Source organism: Gorilla gorilla, chromosome 12 (assembly GCF_029281585.2).
Source record: "Gorilla gorilla gorilla isolate KB3781 chromosome 12, NHGRI_mGorGor1-v2.1_pri, whole genome shotgun sequence".
Taxonomy (NCBI): Eukaryota; Metazoa; Chordata; class Mammalia; order Primates; family Hominidae; genus Gorilla; species Gorilla gorilla.
The window spans coordinates 130,851,575-130,858,630 of NC_073236.2; the positions used below are offsets into that span (position 1 = coordinate 130,851,575).

The following is a 7,056-nucleotide window of genomic DNA, read 5'->3' on the forward strand; positions in this document are numbered from 1 at the left end:
AAAAACAAATCTGGGAACACTTTTAGATCTTGAAATTATTGGACACGGACTATAAAATAACTGTGCTTACTGTGGTGGGTTGAATCATGGCTCCTCAAAGATGTCCACATCGTAGTCTCTGGAACCTGTGAAAATGTTACTTTATATGGTAAAAGGAACTTTGTGGATATGATAAAATGAATGATTTTGAGATTGGAGAGATTATTCTGGATTATCCAAGTAGGCTCATTGTAATCACAGGTGTTCTATAAGAGAAAGGCAAGAAGATCTGAGAGAAAAAAATGTAAGTATGTAAGCAAAAGTCAGAGAGGAGATAAGATCTTACACTTCTGACTTTGAAAATGGGGGAAGGGCTCACAAGCCTAGGCACGTACATGGCTTCAGGAAGCTACAAAAGGAAAGGAAATGGATTCTCCCCTAGATCCTCCAGAAGAAGGCAAGGTCTTTCAATACCTTGATTTTAGCCCAGTGAAACTGATTTCAAAATCCTGACCTCTAGAACTTTAAGATAATAAATTTGTGTTGTTTTAAGCCACTAAGTTTGTAGTAACTTGTTATAGGAGTAATAGGAAAGTAATACATTTATTATGTTTAAAAAAGTAAAGATTAGCTTAAAGATATCTCTGAAAAGATGAAACTACTGTTAGATTTCAAAAATAACTAAATAGTACTTCTAGAGATTAAAAAGACAATAGCCAACATTTAAAACTCAGTGGATGGGTTCAATAGCCAATTCAACACAGCTGAAGAGAGAATTGATGACCTGGAAGTTAAATCAGAAGAAATCTAGGATGCAGCAAAGAGAGACAAAAAGATATACAGTAAGTTAGAGAGGCTAACATGATAAAGTCTAACTTAAATTTAATCAGAGTCAAGAAGGAAAAGAGTGGATGGAAAAAGATAGTATCTCAAGAGGTATGGGTGCCTTTCTCACTTTCCACCATCTTGGTGGCTGCTCTTGGTTGGGGGCCATCCCACACCTAGGCAGGAAGATGGTAGCCACAAAGAAGATGAAAAAGTCACTGGAGTTGATCAACTCTAGTTATGAAAAGTAGAAAGTACATGCTGGGGTACAAGCAGACTCTGAAGTTGATCACACAAGGCAAAGTGAAATTGGTCATCCTCTCTAACAACTGCCCAGCTTTGAGGAAATCCAAAATAGAGTACTATGAAATGTTGGCCGGACTGGTGTCCATCACTACAGTGACAATAATATTGAATTGGGCACAGCATGTGGAAAATACTACAGAGTATGCACACTGGCTCTCATTGATCCAGGTGATTCTCATATTAGAAGCATGCCAGAATAGACTGGTGGGAAGTATACTATGCAAAAATTTTCTTTTTTCTTTTCTTTTCTTTTTTTTTTTTTTTTTTCTTTTTTTTTTTTTTTTATTGATCATTCTTGGGTGTTTCTCACAGAGGGGGATTTGGCAGGGTCATAGGACAATAGTGGAGGGAAGGTCAGCAGATAAACAAGTGAACAAAGGTCTCTGGTTTTCCTAGGCAGAGGGCCCTGCGGCCTTCCGCAGTGTTTGTGTCCCTGGGTACTTGAGATTAGGGAGTGGTGATGACTCTTAACGAGCATGCTGCCTTCAAGCCATCTGTTTAACAAAGCACATCTTGCACTGCCCTTAATCCATTCAACCCTGAGTGGATACAGCACATGTTTCAGAGAGCACAGGGTTGGGGGTAAGGTCACAGATCAACAGGATCCCAAGGCAGAAGAATTTTTCTTAGTACAGAACAAAATGAAAAGTCTCCCATGTCTACCTCTTTCTACACGGACACGGCAACCATCCTATTTCTCAATCTTTTCCCCACCTTTCCCCCCTTTCCATTCCACAAAACCGCCATTGTCATCATGGCCCGTTCTCAATGAGCTGTTGGGTACACCTCCCAGACGGGGTGGTGGCCGGGCAGAGGGGCTCCTCACTTCCCAGTAGGGGCGGCCGGGCAGAGGCGCCCCTCACCTCCCGGACGGGGCGGCTGGCCAGGCGGGGGGCTGACCCCCCCACCTCCCTCCCGGACGGGGCGGCTGGCCGGGCGGGGGGGCTGACCCCCCACCTCCCTCCCGGACGGGGCGGCTGGCCGGGTGGGGGGCTGACCCCCCATCTCCCTCCCGGACGGGGCGGCTGGCCAGGCGGGGGGCTAACCCCCCCACCTCCCTCCCGGATGGGGCAGCTGGCCAGGCGGGGGACTGATCCCCCCACCTCCCTCCGGGACGGGGCGGCTGGCCGGGCAGAGGGGCTCCTCACTTCCCAGTAGGGGCGGCCGGGCAGAAGCGCCCCTCACCTCCCGGACGGGGCGGCTGGCCAGGCGGGGGGCTGACCCCCCCACCTCCCTCCCGGATGGGGCGGCTGGACAGGCGGGGGGCTGACCCCCCCACCTCCCTCCCGGATGGGGCGGCTGGCCAGGCGGGGGGCTGACCCCCCCACCTCCCTCCCGGACGGAGCAGCTGACCGGGCAGAGGGGCTCCTCACTTCCCAGTAGGGGCGGCCGGGCAGAAGCGCCCCTCACCTCCCGGACGGGGCGGCTGGCCAGGCGGGGGGCTGACCCCCCCACCTCCCTCCCGGATGGGGCGGCTGGACAGGCGGGGGGCTGACCCCCCCACCTCCCTCCCGGACGGAGAGGCTGGCCGGGCAGAGGGGCTCCTCACTTCCCAGTAGGGGTGGCTGGGCAGAGGCGCCCCTCACCTCCCGGACGGGGCGGCTGGCCAGGCCGGGGGCTGACCCCCCCACCTCCCTCCCGGATGGGGCGGCTGGCCAGGCGGGGGGCTGACCCCCCCACCTCCCTCCCGGACGGAGCAGCTGACCGGGCAGAGGGGCTCCTCACTTCCCAGTAGGGGTGGCCGGGCAGAGGCGCCCCTCACCTCCCGGACGGGGCGGCTGGCCAGGCGGGGGGCTGACCCCCCCACCTCCCTCCCGGATGGGGCGGCTGGCCAGGCGGGGGGCTGACCCCCCCACCTCCCTCCCGGACGGAGCAGCTGACCGGGCAGAGGGGCTCCTCACTTCCCAGTAGGGGCGGCCGGGCAGAGGTGCCCCTCACCTCCCGGACGGGGCGGCTGGCCAGGCGGGGGGGCTGACCCCCCCACCTCCCTCCCGGACAGAGCGGGTGGCCGGGCAGAGGGGCTCCTCACTTCCCTGTAGGGGCGGCCGGGCAGAGGCACCCCTCACCTCCTGGACAGGGCGGCTGGCCTGGCGGGGGGCTGACCCCCCCACCTCCCTCCCGGACGGGGCGGCTGGCCGGGCGGGGGGCTGACTCCCCCACCTCCCTCCTGGACGAGGTGGCTGCCGGGCGGAGACGCTCCTCACTTCCCAGATGGGGCGGCTGCCGAGCGGAGGGGCTCCTCACTTCTCAGAGGGGGCGGTTGCCAGGCAGAGGGTCTCCCCACTTCTCAGACGGGGCGGCCGGGCAGAGACGCTCCTCACATCCCGGACGGGGCGGCAGGGCAGAGGTGCTCCCCACATCTCAGACGATGGGCGGCCGGGCAGAGACGCTCCTCACTTCCAGGATGTGATGGCGGCCAGGAAGAGGCGCTCCTCACTTCCCAGGTGGGATGGCGGCCGGGCAGAGACGCTCCTCACTTCCCAGGTGGGATGGCGGCCGGGCAGAGACGCTCCTCACTTTCCAGACTGGGCAGCCAGGCAGAGGGGCTCCTCACATCCCAGACGATGGGTGGCCAGGCAGAGACGCTCCTCACTTCCCAGACGGGGTGGCGGCCGGGCAGAGGCTGCAATGTCGGCACTTTGGGAGGCCAAGGCAGGCGGCTGGGAGGTGGTTGTAGCGAGCCGAGATCACGCCACTGCACTCCAGCCTGGGCGCCATTGAGCACTGAGTTAACGAGACTCCGTCTGCAATCCCGGCACCTCGGGAGGCCGAGGCTGGCAGATCACTCGCGGTTAGGAGCTGGAGACCAGCCCGGCCGACACAGCGAAACCCCGTCTCCACCAAAAAAATACGAAAACCAGTCAGGCGGGGCGGCACGCGCCTGCAATCGCAGGCACTCGGCAGGCTGAGGCAGGAGAATCAGGCAGGGAGGTTGCAGTGAGCTGAGATGGCAGCAGTACCGTCCAGCTTCGGCTCGGCATCAGAGGGAGACCATGGAAAGAGAGGGAGAGGGAGACCGTGGGGAGAGGGAGAGGGAGGGGGAGGGGGAGGGGGACTTCTTTTCTTTTTTTTAAGACAGAGTCTCGCTCTGTCACCCAGGCTGGAGTGCAGTGGCGCGATCTCGGCTCACTGCAAGCTCCGTCTCCCGGGTTCACACCATTCTCCTGCCTCAGCCTCCTGAGTAGCTGAGACTACAGGCACCCACCACCACGCCCAGCTAATTTTTTGTATTTTTAGTAGAGACAGGGTTTCGTCGTGTTAGCTAGGATGGTCTCGATCTCCTGACCTCTTGATCCACCCGCCTCGGCCTCCTAAAGTGCTGGGATTACAGGTGTGAGCCATCGCGCCCGGCCTCAAAATTTTTCTTTAATAAAACTTGCCAGAGCTTGTTTTTAAAACATTTTTAAAAAGGAGTATTGGCTGAAATTTTCTACTGCCAATGAACAACATCAATGTGCAGATTTAAGAATCCCAATCAATCCTGGATATTTTGGGGTGGCTTTATAGAGGCAATATAGCATAGTGGTCTAGAACAAAGATTTTTAAAGTTTGTAAGCATTATTGAATTCTAGTTTTGCCACTTATTAGCTACGTAATTTTGGGCAAGTAAATTGACGTCTCTGAGCCTCCATCTCCTGATATATTAAAATAGGGATAGTATCTGATTTATTGGTTGGTTATGAGGAATAAATATGTATAAACATGATTAGCATAGTAATAGGTCCAAAGTAATATGCAGCACATAATTGGTGATATTTTCAGTAGTGTTCAAAGTAAATTTTCTCATGATGAGTTGAAGTCTGCTTTCCGATAATTTCCATTCATTCATCTTTTATTGTTTTTAGACAGGGTCTCCCTCTGTCTCCCAGGCTGGAGAGCAGTGGCATGATCTCTGCTCGCTGCAACTTCCACCTCCCAGGCTGGAGAGCAGTGGCATGATCTCTGCTCGCTGCAACTTCCACCTCCCAGGCTCAAGCAATCCTCCCACCTCAGCCTCCTGAGTATCTAGAACCACAGGCAGGGATCACCACACCTGGCTAATTTTTGTATTTTTGTAGAGACGGGGTTTTGCCATGTTGCCCAGGCTGGTCTTGAACTCCTGGGCTCGAGCGATCCTACCGCCTCAGCCTCCCAAAGTGCTAAGATTACAGGCGTGTGCCACCACACTTAGCCTCCACTCATTCACCTCAATTCTGATTTCTGGAGAAGCACAGAACAGGTCTGCTTCCTAGTATATCTACACATTCAGTCTTTAACTTTTTATAGCTTGGTAACTGCAGAAGAGCAGGACCAGGTGAACATCAGGACTGCCTGACACTGGTCATGATAAGCCAGTGTTTCATATAGTTGCAATAATTTTCTTGGCAGTGTGGAATCTCTCAAAGACGACCGGGAGTCTAAGAATTCTAGAGTGTGAGAGCAGCAGTTGGGTGTTAGAATCCAGCAAGCTCATTCTGCAGGTGAAGAATAGGAGGTGCAGGGAGTGGATGTGGCTTAGCTAGACTCAACTGGTGGTTGAGCCATCCACCTGCCTCAGCCCCCAAAAGTGCTGGGATCATAGGCGTGAGCCACCATGCCTGGCCTCTGCTATGTATTTAGAGTAGACTTTACATCTGCCTGGTCAACCAGACCATGATCCAGGGTGCAACATATATTTTCTTTGTAGCTTGATGATGGATTTTCTAAATTTGAAAATCCTTTCATTTTAATTTCCAAAAGTCCTTTCTAAATTTAACTGAATTTGTATAGTGCTTTTTGACTCTTCCAAGAATTCCCTTCCCATGGGAGTTGCTTTAAGTGGGCCTGGCGCTCATTCACTTGCTGACGTTTCTGACTCCACAAGCCTCCATTTTTGAATTTGCCTGAGTTTCATCACTTCCTTTTATCAAGTTCTCCTGTTTTTTTTTTTTTTTTTTTTTTTTTTTTTGAGACAGAGTCTCGCTTTGTTGCCCAGGCTGGAGTGAAGTGGCACGATCTCAGCTCACTGCAACCTCCACCTCCCGAGTTCAAGCAATTCTCCTGCCTCAGCCTCCTGAGTAGCTGGAACTACAGGCGCACACCACCACGCCTGGCTAATTTTTGTATTTTTAGTAGAGACAGGTTTTCACCATGTTGCCCAGGCTGCTCTCAAAGTCCCGACCTCAAGTGATCCACCTGCTTCGGCCTCCCAAAGTGTTGGGAGCTCCCAAGGTGGCTCCCAAGAGCCACCTTGCCCAGCCTCAATTCCCTTCTGAACTCTATATTCATTTATGTGTTTCATATATTCATATTATTTGCCTTATTTCTTTCTTTCTTTTTTTTTTTTTTGAGATGGAGAGATGGAGTCTCACTCTGTCGCCAGGCTGGAGTGGCACGATCTTGGCCCACTGCAACCTCTGTCTCCTGGGTTCAAGTGATTCTTCTGCCTCAGTCTCCTGAGTAGCTGGGAATACAGGCGCGCACCACCACGTCCAGTTAATTTTCGTATTTTTAGTAGAGACGGGGTTTTGCCACGTTTGCCAGGATGGTCTTGATCTCTTGACCTCGTGATCTGCCCGCCTCGGCCTCCCAAAGTGCTGGGATTACAGGCATGAGCCACCGCGCCCGGCCACCTTGCCTTAATTCTTAGCAAGTTAAGTTATTTGCTCTTAAAAGTGGGCTTGATGGGGAGGAGATAAACCACAGCAATATTCTTTTTTTTTTTTGAGACAGGGTCTCGCCCTGTTACCCAGGCTGGAGTGTAGTGGTGTGCTCTTGGCTCGCTGCAGCCTCAACCTCCCAACCCCAGGTGATCCTCCCGCCTCCCGATCCTTCCGAGTAGCTGGGACCACAGGTGCGCACCACCATGCCCAGATCATTTTTTGTGTTTTTGGTAGAGATGGGTCTTGCTATGTTGCGCAGGCTGGGCCCCAGCAATATTCTACCAGCAATTCAGTAACGTGTAAGCACCACCCACTTTTGCATGCT

General features: G+C 53.4%; 1 pseudogene; it reads left to right on the forward strand.

Annotated features, from left to right (window-relative positions):
• The first annotated feature begins 992 nt into the window (after positions 1–992).
• On the forward strand, positions 993–1,325 carry LOC101146802 (large ribosomal subunit protein eL30-like; annotated as a pseudogene).
• Positions 1,326–7,056: the final 5,731 nt, after the last annotated feature.